This window comes from Peromyscus californicus, unplaced genomic scaffold (genome assembly GCF_007827085.1).
Source record: "Peromyscus californicus insignis strain IS unplaced genomic scaffold, ASM782708v3 Scaffold_13__1_contigs__length_99412109, whole genome shotgun sequence".
In the NCBI taxonomy this organism is placed as follows: Eukaryota; Metazoa; Chordata; class Mammalia; order Rodentia; family Cricetidae; genus Peromyscus; species Peromyscus californicus.
Window position 1 is genome coordinate 11191378 of NW_026294424.1, and position 17615 is coordinate 11208992.

Below are 17615 nucleotides of genomic sequence, written 5' to 3' on the forward strand. Positions count from 1 at the left end.
AGCATTTGCTTTGGTGGGTCAAAGTTAGCTCTAGTTTTTGTGTTGCCCTAGTTATGAATCTCTCTGTGCTCTACCCTCCTCCACAGCCTGTGGCAGCTCAGTAAACAAACAACTCAAGTGTTTTGCTACCCCAGTTTCCCCCAGGAAGACTTGACACCATGATGTCTTTGTGAAGGTTCTGGAAACAATGCCAGCTTCTGCTCTTGAGGTCACTGCTGTTATTTCCCTTCCTAGGCCAGTTTTAATTTTTTCCCACATTGCCCATTTTCCTGTGGTTATTCCCACCCCACATCCTCAATATGCCCTAACTCAACCCAGCACACTTCTCCCTGGGGGATATCTGGCCACTCTGCAGAGCAGTCTCCTGGGTTTGGTGTCTCACTCTTCCCAAATGCACAGCAGTGTGTCCAATTGACATTTACCCTTTCCTCACAACTTCTCCATCATTCTTTCCAGATGTCAAACCCACCAGCAGGCTGGACTATATAGATCTTGGGACACTTAGCATTTTAAATCTCGAAGCCTGTGGCAATTCAGTGTTGGTACTTGCTTGGAAAGAACCAGTAATCCTATTTATTTAATGGAACAACTCTAAGCCTGTGAATAGACCATAAACCATGTTCTCCATTCCATCATGCATATCAGAAAATACTGTATTGACATGAATGCCAAACTATGAAAGAGTGTAACCTTAGGTAGAAATAAATTTTTATTTTATTTTATTTTTGTCTAAAAAGTCAGAATAAGCCCTGATTTCATTGTCACTAGTATAATTTTATTATCTAATTAGAGTAGTCCAAATTCCCTGGGACATTTTCATGATATATAAAATTCAAAGTTTCTCAAGTTATCCTGTCAAGATTTGCTTTTAAGGCATTCCCTAATGTATTAATTTATTTTATTAAAAAATATCACATACACATTAAAGACACACAGCACATTTTTATTTCATACATAATAAAGTATTAAAGGAATGTTGCAGTATAATGAAGGAGCTATGATAACACCCTCAATCTCTTATCCAAGAACGGTGCTGGGAGCCAGGTCTCCTTCAATGGGGACAAGAAAGTCCAAACTAACTGAAACCCAGTGTGTGTGTGTGTGTGTGTGTGTGTGTGTGTGTGTGTGTGTGTAGTGCAGGCTTAGTTCAATCTCTTTTAAAAATATCTACACTATACCTGTTTTTGTTTTTAGAAAGATAAAAAGAGAATAACTCTGTAGCAATGGATGGGAAGCATAAAAGTAGCACCCACAAGGGGGATGGATGGAGGGAGGGGACCAAAGAGTGGTGTGCAAACAAGAATATGGACCAGAAGCTCCAGTGGAGATGAAAGGAGGGACCAAGTGCACTGTGAACAAGTGCACACTGTATCACTGTATCGTGTTTGGGAAGCCACTGCCACTCAGGGTACCCCAGGGGATACGTAAAAGGAAAAGCAGGGTGGTCAAGGTGGTAAGTATCCTATGAATGAAGATGAGATTTCCAACTTCACAAAGAGTTGTAAAGTGAGAGGAACTCCTCCAGGTACCCCCACTTCTCATCTGTGTTCCTATCCTTATTGGCCCTTTTTCTCCTTCTCATTTCTCCTCCTCCTCCCCTTCCTCCTCCTCCTCCTCCTCCTCCTCCTCCTCCTCCTCGTCCTCGTCCTCCTCTTCCTCCTCCTCCTCCTCCTCCTCCTCCTCCCCTTCTTCTCCCCCTCTTTCCCTCCTCACTTTCCTCTTTCCTTCCCTTCCCTTTCCTTTACCTGTAAGGTGTTCGGTCCAGGAGTAAGCTCTGCAGTAGCGGGAGCTAACATTAGCACCTCACCCACACTTTATCTTTTCTCACCTTCTGTAGGTTCAGAGGCTTCCCTGCCACTAGGGCCAGCTGCAGGCATCTCCCGCTCTGACCAGGGTCATTTTACTTTGACTAAAGGTCTTTTGGGTACCCTGTAATGCTCCAGAGAGGACACACAAATGCCATTTTGAGGCCCTGAGGAAGTGCTGGCCTTATTTGATAGTCTTAGGGAAAGTGGTTGCTCAGGGCCCTTTAAGTAGAGAACCCTTTCTTCATTTGACACTGCATGGCCTTGGCTGCATGCTTTTGATGTTGGTTGTATCATTCTTGTCACAGCCTGAGGGAGCCCTGCTTGTCTCCTGTGTCCCCAGCTTCCCAGCCCCAGCCCTCCATTTGGAGAGGCAGCTTCAGACTAATGAGTGACTCACATGGATCCATTTCCCCAGGGGAAGAGTCTAAATATCAAAATTCCGTGTCATGGCTGCTGTTTGCTTATTTGGTTGGCTCTCTCTCTCTCTCTCTCTCTCTCTCTCTCTCTCTCTCTCTCTCTTTCTCTCTCTCTCTCCCTCCCTCTCTAAAATTTCAAGACAGTTTTGTAACATGCTTTTCCCCAAGGATTTATGGACAATGGCTTCGAAATACAGCAAATGGCCCAATTGATATGCAACTGTGGCTCAGGACACTTCTTGTCTTCTCGAAGGGTTAAATAAAAAGATACCTTCTCACTGGCCTTTTACATGTGTAGCTATGTAAAGTCTGAGGGTGGCCATCATGTGCCCCAGGATATGTGATCTCAGTGACCAGCTAGAGAGACAGAGACAGAGGTCAAGGGAAAGCACAGAGGAGAAGGCCATTGAGAAAAAGGGAATGTCAGAAGCAGGGAAGAGAAGAGTGTGAATGAAAGTCAATGTAACCAGTGGAGTTGAGCTTGCTAGGGAGGAAGCCGCAACTGTGGTGTTGCCTGGCAGGGAAGTCTCAGGAAGAACACCCTGTTCTCTGTACAATCAGACTTAATGGGCAAGAGTTTGGGAGTGTGTCTCTCTCATCTAGGAGATGACCAATCATTCCTGTTAACCAAGTTGGGAGATCTCTCTCTCTCTGCAGCTTCCACTTGGCTCCTTCACACCAGATTCTGACAGCCTCTCCCTTCAAGCCCATCCCTCAGTCCTCATCTCAAGACAATTACGGGTGAATGTTGATTAATGGAAATATCTCTTCAGAAAGGTCATGAACAATTAAGGCTGCTCATGGTGCTGTAAAGCAAGGAAGACTGGGGCACTTGGCTGAAGCTCAGGTGTGCTAATACTAAAGATGAGTCCAGGCTGGGGCAGCTGGGAGTGCAGGGTGATATCAGCCATAAGATCAGGAAGGGAAGGGTCAGCTGGGCTCCCAGAGTTCTCTGGTCCCTATACAGAGCTGGAGCATCTGGGTGGCACATGGTTGTTGCTGTGCATTCACTAAACACGTCTTTCCTATCCATCCATATTGGCTTACAAGCACAGTTCTTAGAGGCCCATACCCGGTTGAGCCATGCTTGGGCACCATGATGTCATGGTGTGTGCTCTGAGAGCAACTCTGCCCTGTTGGCCAAGTGTCTATGAATAACTGAACACACAAGAAAAAGCTTCTATGTTTCAGAAATGACAGTTGGTGACAACCGGAAACAGCTCTCTGTAGCTTTAACTATTAGATGATGAGGTTCCAGAAGCCGTGGCCTTATAGACAGATTCAGGCAGAGTGTCACAGAGGCATCACCTCTGAAAACCCTGCTGGTTTAGCCACACAGAGCAAGCCTGGGTGGTGTCAGTTATACAGCTGTGGACAGACTGGGTTTGAGGACCAATCACATTATGGATATCTCTTCAATCTCTCCCTAAGCTAAAAATGTCCTCAAAATGTTTCAGTTTGCACCTAGCCAAGGATAGACAGCCCATAATGTCCCTCGGGTGCTGCCAGAACTGACCTGATAGTCACAATCTAGGATGAATGTCCCCAAGCCCAGCTTTAACCCGACTATAGGGGGAAAGTTGTGGGTGTTGGAGAACCCATTTTGCTCTAAATGCCAAAGGAAAATGTGCTGCCCCAGACTCCAGGTGCTCATCACCACTGTGCCAGTGGACATGCAGGCTGCATGGGGCATGCAGGCTACTTGTGCTGTAATGGTTATTAACACCAGGACTCATCCCTGCCCAGGAAAGCTGATGAAACTGCTGTTGTGTTCTGGCTTTATTTATCTATTCATTCATTCATTCATTCATTCATTCATGAAAATGGACTTTTAAACATAATCTTTAAAAAAAAAGAAAAGGAAAAATCTTCAGTTAGGCCATCTGCTTAGGATTCATATATACATAACAAGAGAGAGAGAGAGAGAGAGAGAGAGAGAGACATACACGTATATACATGAAGAAACACATATGTATGAACAAAACATACATGGACACACACAGTTACATGGAGACACACATATATGAAGACACACATGACACACGCACACACACACACACACTCCAGCAGAAGTATTTATGGTCTTTCCACTCTCACCTTTTTATAAAAGAAAGGGGAAAGGAAGTTAGGGGAGTGGCTTACCTGGTAGCCTGTTTGTCTAGTGTGCGTGAAGCCCTAGATTTGATCCCCAGCACCACATAAAAACAGGCTGCTGTGGCGGCAGAGCCCTGAAATCCCAGCACTCAGTAGGTGGAAGCAAGAGAATCAGAAGTTTGAACTCATTCTTGGTTACTGTACTGGCTGGTTCAGTGTGTCAAGTTGACACAAGTTTTAGAGTCACCAGAGAGGAAGGAGCCTTAGTTGGAGAAATGCCTCCATGAGATCCAGCTGTAAGGCATTTTCTCAATTAGTGATCAATGGGGGAAGGCCCAGCCCATGGAAGGTAGTTCCATCCCTAGGCTAGTGGTCCTGGATTCTATAAGAAAGCAGGTCAAGCAAACCATGATAGCAAGCCAGTAAGCAGCTCCCCTCCATGTCCTCTGCATCAGCTCCTGCCTCCAGGATCCTGCCCTGCTTGAGTTCCTGTCCTGACTTCCTTCAGGGATGAACAGCAATGTGGAAGTGTAAGCCGAATAAACCCTTTCCTCCCCATCTTGCTTTTTGGTCATGGTGCTTCATCACAGCAGTAGAAACCCTAACTAAGATAGTTAATATTGTGAAGTTGAAGCCAGACTGGGCTACATGAGACCTTATCAGAAAGGAGGAGGGAAGGTGTCATATCCACCGGGTTTTGGTATCACCGAGTCTATTCAGTGATGCATTTCTGATGGAGGCAGGTCTTTGTGGGACAGTCGAGAGCCTGAGTCAGCCATCCGATTCCGTGACTAACATACCGAAGATTACAATGGACCCATAATTCCCTAGTACTTCTTCTGCTTCGCACCGACTCTGTACGTGCCTCAGCCGATGCAGACTCCCAAGCCCTGGAAATAAAAGTAAATTCTTCAGAATCAAGAAGTAACGGGAGACAATTTGCAGTAAGGACTGGCACGAAGATCACATATGTTAATGGTATCACCAAGACTACAGTCTCAGCAAAGATTGTGTAATGGTGGATGCACTGTTTTAAAAATGCAATTGGTAAGACAAATTTACTAAGTCCTGTGCTTTCTGGGCAACAAAAGTTGGGGATAGGGATGTTATGAAAACAATGGTTAGAGACTTTTCTGCCATCCTATGGCTTGCCCCAGAAACAAACCGCTGTGAGTGATTGACAGTGGGCTGTGAACTTAAAGAGAACGACATCCTAAGGAGACCTGGCATGAGAAGGGGAGGGGATAATGGTGAGAAAAGACACCCAGACAGAGTGCTAATGCTGATGCCGCAGGCAGGCAGGGTTGGCTCAATCCCAGCTGGCACTCATGCCGCTTACACAGAACATACCTAGGAGATGAGCTAAGGGGCCGGTAAGGAAGCTGCAGTGCTCATTCCTCCGCTCCCATTCCTTCTGAGTCGGGGGCTACTCTTAAGGGAACCAAAACAGTGACACTCCTGGCCTCCTCTGTGCAGGACCCTGGAAGAAGGAGTCATCTCATTGTCTGGAATGTGACACCATCTGTTTTATTATTCCCCATAAATATGAAAAGAAATTTGGAAATAAAAAAAAATATCATCCATACAAAGAAAGATTTCATACACTAAATGCAACTAGATAACAATATTACAGAGGGGACATTTCTGCTGCTGGAAGACGATGTTGACATACTTTACCTTATTCTTCCTTCAGAGTAGAGCTAAAATGTCATCTCTCTCTTTCTCTCTCGCCCTCTCCCACTCCCTCCATATCTCTCTCTCTCTCTCTCTCTCTCTCTCTCTCTCTCTCTCTCTCTCTCTCTCTCTCTCTCTTTCTCTCGCTCTCTCTTTCGCTCTCGCTTTCTTTCTCTCTCTGTCTTTGTCCTGAAGATAAAAAAAAATCAATTATATGCTACCCACAAGAAGCCCATTTTAAGAATCAAGACTCAGATTAAAGATAAAGAGATAAAGAGGGAACTTTACCCACCTAACATTCGTTTTGAAATTAAACAAGGAAAATCAGTCGTGGGCTTCTGCAAGGGCTGCTGTTAGAAGTGGTCACATGGGGCCCTTTAGCTACAGTGAACAATGCAGATGAATTGGGAAAAAAAAAAAAGACTGCTTATAACACAGCCACCCTTGGAGACGCATCAAAACTCTCAAAACTTATTTTTCGCAAGGAGTCGAAGAGGGAAACATGTTCACTGTCTCAGTTGGTGTTCTATTGCTGTGAAGAGACATCATGACCACAGCAACTCTTATACAAGAAAGCATTTATCTGGGGCTTGCTTACAGTTTCAAAAGTCTCATCATGGTGGAAGCACGGCAGCATGCAGGCAGACATGGTGCTGCAGAGTAGCTGAGAGTCCTACATCCAGATCTGCAGGCAACAGTGAGAGAGAGACTCCTGGCTCTTGGGATGGGCTTTGTGAAACCTCAAAGCCCACTCCAAATGACACACTTTCCCCAACAAGACCACACCTCCTAATTCTTTCAAATAGTGCCACTCCCAAGTATTCAGATCTATGTGCCTATGGGGGCTGTTTTCATTAAAACCACCACATCCACTTCCAACTTAACCATTGCTTTTTCACAGTCTGCCCTGGCTTCACACCACCTTGACATTAGCACATTCCTACGCAACAAGAAATGGAGGTTTACTGTTCAGAAAAATCTTAGTGTTAGCTGTGAGTATTGTCTATCCAACATCCCTTTTGGAGTAAAATAACTTATTTTTAAAGAAGAAATAAAGAACTTAGCTTAAAGGAGCTTCACACTAACTTTAGTGCCCATATTTGAAATGGCATACAGTCACTTCAAATGACAGTCACTTCAAAAGGGCTTTCTCAGACCTTAAAAAATCATTAAACAACAGTAAAAGGTGCCATTTTCCCAAGAAGATGCAACCCTTCCTAACACATACACACATGGTTTCAAAACATGAGGCAAAGCCTGAGAAGATTACAGAAGAAATGGATAAACCAGTGTTCTAGCAGGGACTCCAAAGTCTCTGTCATAAATATTAGAATAATCAGACATCCTCAATGGCAAATCACGGGCATGTACATCAACAGACAAATCTGGGCATGGACCTTTTAACTCCCACAAAAAAAATTAACTCAAGCAGACCACCATGCAAAATGCAAAATCTTAAATCTTCTAGAAGACACAAGGCTGGAAAATGAGTTTTGAATAAAATGTGAAAATTCATGATCCGTGAAAGAAAAAATAATAATTTGAACATTATGAAAATCAGAAACAAACCAGGCATGATGGTACAAATCTGTAATCCCAGCTCTCAGGAGATAGATAGATGTAATGATCAGGAGTTCAAAGCTGTCCTGGCCTGTACTATGAGACCCTGCCCCAGAAGAATCAAGGGAAGAGAAGTTTAAACAAGAAGTTTCAGTTGTCCTACAGAAGAGATAAAATATTTGTTTGTTTGTTTGGTTGTTTGTTTCTAATAAGGCATAGACTGAGAAAAACGTATCAGATTTGTTTGATAAAAAATTGCTTGCAAAACATACGATTCTTTAAAAATAACACAATAATAAAATAAGCAAGCAATTTAAAAGTGAGCAAAGCTCTCAGTAGAAATTTCAGAATAAAGGGTATCCTGGAGGCAGCTAACCATACAGAAAGAGGTGTCACAGCATTCATCATAACATGACTGTCAATCAAACATGAGAGCTTCTGCTAAGCAGCCATCAGAGCTGCTCAAGCCAGACTCTGACAACACCGAAGGATACGAGGATGCTGAACCTCAATTCCCTCTCTCCTCTCCCAATCAGGACTATGGAACTTAGGTTGGTACATCAAGACAGACTTAGCCAGGGTCATAACATGGGAATTAGACACAGAGCTTCTAGGTTCAAGTGATGTAAATTACATATCTTTTCAAATACTCGAATCTGGGTTCAAATCCCTATTAACTGGAAGCAACCTAGATTCAGGCAGTAGGCAAAAATGAAAACCTATCTCCCCATACAAAATAATATAATAATAATTGAATAATAAAAGTCATTTTAAGTATATGCTCTGAAATGAGAAAGTTCTGAAAAGGGTTGATGTTGTGAAATTCCAAAGGCATGACATTCTGAAAAGCTGTAACTGCAGCAGCGAGTGATCAGTGCTGTCCAAAAGTCCATGGATGTGTTATGGCTGAAGAGCTGAGGCACAGGGAACACTAAGATGTTCAGATCATACTGTTCCGTACAATGCTGTGAGAGTCAGCTCTCCAACACGAATCATCGGACTTTATAGTTCATTCTAGAGAACTTGGCTGGCCTTTGTCCATGGTTCTTGGAAAGCGTGCTCCAATTCCTTGGAGTCTACTGACTGTCATTCATGATGGGCTCCTCGGATGATGCCTGGTTTCCTTCTAATAAACAGCCTTGGTGTAGGCCCCCAGAGCCTTGCAGTGTGAGAGCCTGGTTATTTCAAAAAGTTCCACAAGGGGGTCAAAAGGTTAGGACACTTGGCCTCATTTCAAGCTCAAGAAAGGGAGGGAAGCTGGAGACTGATTTCCATCTCCTATTCTGTGACAGAGTCAGCCATTCCTAGGACCTGACACCTTGAGCCAAACCTCTGCCCCATAAACACTAGGAAAAGTCCCTGGTGGGTGACTAACATCAGTGTACCAGAAGGTGGCTAGACCTAAGACAGGAGGCTTCACATTTGGGATCTATAGGATGTTACTCTCTCTCTCTTCTGTGGACTGCTCCCAGTTTGATGCCTTTTTAATATTCCTGTAACTGAGCAATTTCTTAAGTTCTGTGAGTCATTCTAGCAAGTCACTGAATTTGTGGAGTTAGTGAACCCCAGATTTATAGTTTTCATATCAGAAGTAAGATGGCCTGAATACCCCAAGCTTGAAGACGGTGTTTGGAGTGAATGGAGTCTTGAAGGAGGTTGCACGTTTCACTTGTGGAGACCGAGTGAACTCCAGGTAGTTAGCAGATTACAGTATAATAGTTAACACAAAAGGGCCAAAATGATACTTTGCCTACACAATCTTCCTTCCAAAACCCATACCCTCCACCAAACCAAAAGACAATTGAGATAAATTCCAACAGAGAAACACTCTATAAATTACCTGGTCAGTCCTCTTCAGAATTATGAGACACAGGAAACAAAGAAGGTCACAGCCAATAAAAACCTAAGGAGCCATCATCAACTGAGTATAATGTGGCTTTCTGGGTAGGATCTGGAGCAGATGGAGGGCATTGTGCTGGATCTTTACTAGTAATAATGCCTTGGTTTTTATTAATGTGTCAGTTTATTCATGTGACAAATGTGTCATGCTAACATAAATGCTAATGAGAAGCAAACTCAAGCCAGGGAGCAGGAGAGTGCTCTTTACTGTCCCGATGGCTTTTCTGTCAATCCAAAACTCTTCTAGAAAATTGCAAAATTTCACAAACTGCAGATGGGGAGAAAATCCTTGCAAGCCATACACCTGACTAACTTCTCATGTTTAGGATTTTCAACAGTACAAAGGCAAGCAGGCAGGCAGTCCTGTCTGAAGCTGCAAACGGTGTGAGCAAGCTTGTGACACAGAGGACAAATGACTGCAAATAAGTGCACTGAGACCAGAGCCAGTTCTCCAGGACACCATACCGAGAGCAAAGAGCCACATGGCACATGCTTCCATTGCTATGATACTTGTAAAATGCAAACTGAGGTGATGGGAATGGGTTATGAGATAGCTGTGGGAAAGGCACAGCAGAGGTGTGTCTCTGCAGTCTGGAGCACCCTGTGTCTCACATGTGCCTCAGTGACACTGAACTGCACATGTAGGTATGATGGAAGAAAGTGATTGAAGGATGCCTCTCTCTCTCTCTCTCTCTCTCTCTCTCTCTCTCTCTCTCTCTCTCTCTCTCTCTCTGTGTGTGTGTGTGTGTGTGTGTGTGTGTGTGTGTGTGTGTGTGTGTGTGTTCCAGAACTAGAAAGCTATTCAATATATGGGGATCAAAAAATAAAAGAAGCACCTGAAAGGGACCCATGCATGCAAGATGGGATAATTTAACTAATAAAAGAACATAATGGCTGTAAGCAACTAAAATGCATTGAAAAAGTAAGTATCCATGAATCTGCAATGACATAAAATAAAGTGAGGGACCCACTGGATATCACGGAGAATCACTAGGAAATCCAGCAACAGAAGGAGAGGATCATGTATGTCTCTTTACTTTTCTAATGTAAATCGTACTCCAGCAGAAATAAGGCCTTTCTATAGATGATTCTACCAAAACAACACGAAGGAAGGAGGAGCTAGGAAGCCATCATTTTGCCTACTCAAATGAAATAACTTAGCCAACTGATAATCTTAGTACTGGAAATAGAGCTGCCAGGATTCAGGAAATAGAAGCAAATGAGCAAGTAATAAACCCTGGAGGAAGACATTGTCTGGTTTGGATGTGGAGCCTTCCACTGAGTCACTGGTGTGAATTCTTCAGCACTTTATTGAGTGTAAATCTAATTAATCTTATCAATAAAAACCAGGAGTCAGATATCAGGGTAAAACCTGAAAGATCAAAGAAGCAGGAGAGCAGCCACAGTTACTTCCTTCCTCTTCAGTTTCTCCAGTCCAAAAGGGTCAAGATCCTGTCTCTACCTTGCCTTATCACTTCCTGTTCCTCTCTGTACAGACCTCCAGACCTCTATGGTTAACTAGTGGTTAGCTCTGCCCTTTGTTTAAACAAGCTTTATTTGTCAGAACACAAACAAAATATCACACAGCACTTTACTGACAAGCAAGACAGAGGAAACAAATCAAATATTTTGAAGGTTCAGGAAAACATGGATACAATGGCATTGTGGTGGTATAGTCACATTTATGAGGTGTGGTCGTTATTACCTGGATAAAGGCATTTTCTCTAATTTTGCAAATACATGTTAAGGTCTATGTAGGCATAGTGAATCCCCAATGACAAAGTAGGTGACCAATTTATTAAAAATATGATAAATTAATGATGTGCTTTTTTTAAAAAAAAGCAGTTAGCATATTGAGGTTTCTAATACAGTGACCATATTGACTGAAATTATTCACCATTAAGAACTTTTAAAGCTTTTTGTACATGTATATGTCAAGATGTTTTATCTTGTCAACTTGATGTAGTCTAAAATCATTATGGAAATAAATTTCTTGGCTTGTCTCTGAGAAAGTGTCTCGCTTGGGTTAACTGATGTGTGAAGACGCACCCTAAATGTCCTGTAGTACAGAACTGGAGGAAAAGGACTGAGCACCAGCATCCATCTCCCCTCTTCCTGCCTGGGGACACAATGTGACCAGCTGCTTCCTACTTCTGAAGCCATGTCTTCCCTGCCATGATGCACTGGGCTCTTGAACTCTTAAGGGTCTCGGTAAGAAACCCTTCCTTCCCAATAAACTCTTCCTTCCACAGTTGCTTGATTCAACTTTTTTTTTTTGTCACGGTGACTAGTAGCTAAGACACCTCACAATCCCTCCTGCTCTCCCTCTCATGGCCTCTTCCTGCTCCTATGACTCCCTTGTCCCTCTAGATAGTTTTGTGTCCACTTTCAGATCATATGTGTATACATGACTTTATGGACCGGTGCAGAACCTTGGGCATGGAAAGCTAGCTTAGTGCTAAAGAACACCAGCTACTTTGGGGGAAGACTGCAGTCTGGTTTCCAGCGTTCATTTCACGAGGCTCACGACAGCCTTTGTAACTCCAGCTCTAGGGGATCCAGTGCCCTCTTCCGGCTCGTGTGGGCACTGCACACATAGATGCACACACTCACACAGATGCACACATGCTCCTGAGTTAAAATAGAAACTAAAACTTGAAATCTCCAAGCCACAAAGAGAGAAAGCATGTAGTTGTCTCCCTAAGGTTTCTCTGAACTCAGATTGTCTCGGGTTGCATCCATTTTCCTGCAAAGAACATGGCTTTATTTCTTTTTTATGGCTAAAAAAAATTCCAATGTGTATATAACATCTATAGCTCAACTTCTTAGTTGTGTGATTAGTTTAAAATAGTCAAATTGAACTAATGTTTTAATGAGGTGTTTGTGGTCCTTTATTGTGATTCATTTGTCTGTTCGGTAAGCCATTATATACTCTGGTTGTGCACTCATCTAGTGAATAGAGTTCCTTTTAAAACTGAGAGGCTAGATTTGCCTTAAATATTTAAAACATATGCTTAACATTAGCTGTAAGTATGTGCATGTGAAATAGTTAAAAGTGATTGGTCCCTTCTGCCACTTTTATGGTAAAAACATATGTTGTGAATTACAAGGTATTAATACCTAACCATCTCTATAAAAATGTTTTTCCCCATAAACAAAGCCCAAGTAAACCCAGAAGGCTATCTAGGAGTTCTTATGTCTGATGTTTAGCCCCTTGTTGTAGAAAGATGCTGTCTTTGTGCTACTACAATGAAACAACCAAGGCAGGTAACTTTACCAAGAAAAGAGGTTTGAGCTGGGGAGATAGCCCAGTGGGTAAAAAACATACTGCACCGGCATGAGGACCCAAGTTTATTCCTAACAGCCACATAAAAACCTCATCATGGAAGTGTGATCCCAGCACAAGGAGGTGGAGACAAGAGGATACTGGGGTCTCACGGGCTGGTAGGTCTAGCTATTCCACTAGATCTAAATTCAGTGAGAGACCCTATTTGAAACAAAAAAGGGGCACAGTAGTCAAGTTACCCAACATCAACAATGGGCCTACACATACAGGTGCACGCAGCTGCATGCACTTGCATATACCATAATGCACGCGCGCGCACGCACACACACACACACACACACACACACACACACAAGCTTATTTAGCTCATAGTTCTGAACATTCAAAGGCATGGTTCTAGCCTTAGCTCTTCTCTGAATAGGCATCTATGGTGCATATCATCACAGTAGTGGGGATGCATGTGAGAGGAAGCATTCACACAGTAAGGCAGGATGTGGGATCAGGGCACTCTGGCTCTTCAATAATAATCTCTCATAAGGATTCTGTGTCCCATTAGAACTACCATAGCCTCTTCTGTGGACACCGTCCCCCCACTAAGTCCCATCTTTTAAAGACTTACCACTGTACCCCAACACATGGGAAAACAAGATTCGAGTGTTGAGAATTTGAAGTACAAATCATACCTACACCATACCAGTGTCTCAGGCAGGCTCTCTATTTGACTCAAGTCATACAGTACAATGGGACTGTCACTGTTAAATTGTCACAGCTGTTCCACTCCACCTTGACCCTTCTTTGACCTCGAGTCTTTGGCAGACCTGAAAGCAAACTGTCTCCAGTAAATACCTTATTGCATGTGAAATCACACCGTCCTGTCTTATAGAGAAGAAACAGCTTGGTGATGAGGAGAAGCTCAGGAACTCCAAATGGGTCTGCTTCAATCACAGCCTCAAAATCTACAGCTGGTGCTGACTGACCAAGGGAATCTAAGTCCCAAGGCATCAACCCAAAACACCACGGGCCCTCCATTCCTGCTTTTCCTAGGCCAATGTCCTCTAAAATGTCTTAAAACTCTACTAGAAAAGAAATTTAAAAACGTGTCCAAAGAGAGATGACAGTTAAAACTACCTTTCAGCATGCATTTCTGTGTGGCTTGTTACAACAGTGGGTGAAAGATGAGGGCTGGAGGAGGTCAGGTCCTCTCAGGGGAGTGTGTGTGCACTGACTGTGAGGGCACCATTTCCGTCTTAGTGTACATCAAGAACAAGCTGGTCTCAAGCTGGGGTATTTCACTACCACTGTGTCAACTTTATTGGATAGTAGTTACCTGAAAAGCTTTCGATCCATGTTGTAACTTGAGCCTCAGATGAAACTATTTAGTCAAAATTGTTGGAATATTCTAGAACTACTCTTAGCTCAAGTGACCTTTAAAAAAAAAACCCACAGAAGGCATGGAGAACTCAGATCAGAGGAAACCTGCGTGACAGTGGTCTTCTTGGCTCCTACACCCTGACCAGAGAAAATCCTGGGTCTTGCCAAAGGGACACTGTGTTCTAAGAAGATCTTTGCATCTTTGCATGTACCAGGTCTTGTTCTAAGAATTGTTGAATTAGTCTCTACAAGTCCAAAGACAGGACAAGCTCTTCCAGCCTGGATGTAGAGAGAAAAAGCTGGTGCAGATGGTGAGATTCATAGGTCAAGATGCAGACCCCACATTGCTATGAGTGTGCCAGTGACATTTTATCTTTTAACCTTCTGGGGGAAGGCGGGGCAGAAGGCTGACTGATGAGATTCTTGACACAAATAGCATGGGGGGCAGGAGCTCCCCATGGCTCAGATGTTCAGCAAAGCCTCACGTCAGGCAGAATCTGCAACTGACGGGGCAGTCCCCTAGGTAAGCGTGAATGGCTTGCATCAGGGGTGGGCGTGGGGGATATAAAACTCAGTCAGCTCCATTCCCATTAGCAACTTAGAAATGCTCATCTGTATAGCGCACTTGTGGAAAACAGTTCACAGCCTTGGGATCCCAGAACGTACATTCCATCATGTTCTGTTACCATTACTGTGAAGGCAATACAGACCCCATCTAAGAGTAGGGCCAGCATCTTATACCACCTGCTGTACTCAGTTCCAGAAAGGACCTCAGGAATGTGCCATGAACTAGAACAGATACAGGGCAGTACGCTCCTGCAGACATTCTGTCTGTGGTTTATGGCCCTTGAAGCTATCTAGATAATCCTGCTGAGCAGTCCAGATAATCCTGTTCAGTGGGTTGTGGTTTCCCACCAAAAGTACAATCAAATAGTTTCAAATGTGGCTTCGGCTGAAAGTCTAGACCAATAGTTTCAAAAGTCACTTTGCCCCATATCCCTTCTGTCTAGTCCCAAGCTTGTAATTCCCAGCTTGTTGCTTTTCCCTACAAAAACTCATGGGGTCGTGGCTGCCGTCACATTTCCTTAGGTACTTGCATTGGAAACTGGCTCCTTGGTGGTCTCTGGGGGTTTCTCGAAACGGGTACAATCGTTACCAAGACCCAGCTCCAGGTCTGCTGTGGGCATGCTTATATGAAGATCCAGACAGGACCCAACTGACAACGACTCAGGAAAATGAGAAGCCACCTCATCACCAGAGCATGGCATCTTTGTGATTTGGTTGTTAGGGTCTGCTTTACCTCACACTGCCTATCACATCCCAGATCATTGTGGACATGTGAATATGTGTGCACACACTCAAGCAGATATCTATCTGTCCGTCTATCTATCTATCTACATATGTATATGTGTGTGTATGTATATGCATATATATGCACATTCACACACACACACACACACACACACACAGAGAGAGAGAGAGAGAGAGAGAGAGAGAGAGAGAGAGAGAGAGAGAGAGAGAGAGAGAGAGAGAGGCTGGTCTCCAGTTGAGTTTGAGTACCTGAGCTGTCCTCTTTTTGGACTGTGGGACTCCTGCAGGCAGCACAGCCATTGTTCATGTTCTTCTGGATATCCTGTAGAACTGTGCACCTGGGCTGAGCTTGGCCTTGTCTTTGTCCCATCTCACTACCTACGTAGGATTGCCAGGCAAAATATGGGACATTATATTTGAAGAATGAAAAAAAATCACGTATTTCCCAAATATTGCATAGAACTAACCTTAACTGGAAAGGAAGGCATTTCTCTGATTGGACCCCAGTCTGTGGCTATCAGAGGAGATAGAGGTGTCTGCTAGGTCAATATCTAAAGCCTTTCTGGGACCAATTGGCGCCCTCCAGATTACCGGCCGAGTTACAGAAATTAAAAGCAGATGTGCCCCCAAATGTGACACTGCTTGCTTGTAATTACGATGATCCTTAAAGACTCTTTATTGGGCCTCAAATTGAAGTTTAGTGAACAATTGTCCCAAATGTGGGGTTTCCCACGCTACATGTCACAAGCAAAACTCAATTCAAGCTGAGTCCCTCCAGTCTGTTGCCATGACTACAACATCCTGCAATTAGATGACATGGTCCTTGCTGTATTTATCATAAGGACGTTTATAACCTCTTGGAAGGAAATTGTAAACTTCCTTTTTATTTAGTCTTCCTTGAGATAAGCAAACCCTTGGAAGTCTGGATGATACTGAAGAGAAAGTCGATTTCTTAGAAGCTTCAAGCTGCAATCGGACCTCACAGAGCTCCTTCTGTGTGGAGAGTGTTCACAACGCCAACCTTAACCCTTCCCCACTGGTTTCCTGCTTGGATCTTGGCAGCACTGATGCTTGTTAACTTCATTATCCTCCATATTGGCATCTAAAGGAATGAGCTAAGATTGTTTTAGTTCTGTTGTAATGACTTCCCTCTTTCTTCTTCGTCACTTTTATTCTTTTGGTTGCTGCTGGTTTTGAGTTTCTGTTCTGTTTTCTAGTTCATGGACTGATTAGCCAATGGGAAAACATTGGGTTTAGTGATTCATTCAACACTATAATTCCAGCAACCTGACACTAATGATATTCTTTTCATGCTAAGTGATTGTGTGTGTGTGTGTGTGTGTGTGTGTGTGTGTGTGTGTGTGTGTGTGTTCAAATCAAGCGGTTAACATGTTCAGTGGCAGTTGTGCGCTGAGTACTATGTTCAAGTCCTTGGGTAGAATTTTCGTACATACATGAGCTCTCTGAAGACGAAACTACACTGAGGCCAATTTTATAGCTAAGAGAATTAAGGCAAAGCACTTTCAGATCCTTACAGTGCTATAAATATCCCTTATGTGTGACGATGAAAGTATAAATGCCAAAATATAAGTTAAATAGCATTTTCGGACTGTCTCCTAATTACACCAATGCTGGTCTCCTAACACAAAAGTTTCAACTGAATTGAGTTGTGTCCAATAGGATGAGTATCCAGCTGCGGACACTTGAAGATGCACGAACATCTCCCAGTGCCACTCAGCACTTCACGGCCCTGTCACACAGGTATAGATGGACATTTCTTTCCAGCCTGTCACAAAGAGGCTTAATGTTTATTATAAATGGAGCTGGAGAGATGGCTCAGTGGTTAAGAGCACCAACTGCTCTTCCAGAGGTCCTGAGTTCAATTCCCAGCAACCACATGGTGGCTCACAACCACTTGTAATGAGATCTGGTGCCCTCTTCTGGCCTGCAAGGACACATGCAGGCAGAATACTGTATACATAATATATATATATATATATATATATATATATATATATATATATATATATATATATATATATATATATATATATTATAAATGATCAGCCAACAGCTCAGGCTTGTTGCTAGCCAATTCTTATATTTAAAATTAACCCATATTTCTTATCTACACTTTGCCACATGGCTTGGTACCTTTTCTCAGTATGGCATGCCCGTCTTGTTTCTCTCTGCATC